The sequence below is a fragment of the Penaeus monodon genome, chromosome 29 (genome assembly GCF_015228065.2).
Source record: "Penaeus monodon isolate SGIC_2016 chromosome 29, NSTDA_Pmon_1, whole genome shotgun sequence".
Taxonomy (NCBI): Eukaryota; Metazoa; Arthropoda; class Malacostraca; order Decapoda; family Penaeidae; genus Penaeus; species Penaeus monodon.
Window position 1 is genome coordinate 37,481,756 of NC_051414.1, and position 568 is coordinate 37,482,323.

General features: G+C 33.8%; 1 pseudogene; it reads left to right on the forward strand.

Moving 5' to 3' along the window:
• LOC119592228 overlaps window positions 1-568 on the forward strand; it is a 10,983-nt pseudogene that overhangs the window by 2,473 nt on the left and 7,942 nt on the right.

Genomic DNA, 568 nt, shown 5'->3' on the forward strand with positions numbered 1-568 from the left:
ATCGGAATCACTTATTTGGTAAGATATTTATTTTATTGCTGCTATGGTTCTCTTTGGCATCATCGAAATGTGACCCACTTTGCAATATTTATTTCTACATATTTGTTGTGATATTTTTTCTGCATTGATTAAAACACAAAAGTACTATGAAATGTATCGTTCTTAGTGAAAAAGCCATAAGCAAGGAAGCGAAGTTATCAAATGACCAAGAACTGCATCTTAAAAGCTCTTATGTTTATTGTAAGATCAAGGAGGCCAAGTTTCAATGCTGTACTTCTGAGAATCTTTGTTTGGGTTGTGAACTGTATATTTTGTGGAGAGGGAGGTTTTCTGCGTGAATTAATTTTTAATGAAAAGCGGGATAGTTTGAGTCTGTTGCTGACTGATTGACGGGAAATGTAATGGGAACGCCTTATGCCAATGATTGATTAAGCAAGTAGACTAACAAGTGATTAAGGATACCTTCCGCAGAAGTTAGTGATTTTTTAAGTAAGGATGATTGTTACATAATAGTCTTGAAATGTAAGACCTTTTATTGAGGGAGTTTTATTAGTCTTTTGATTGTAGA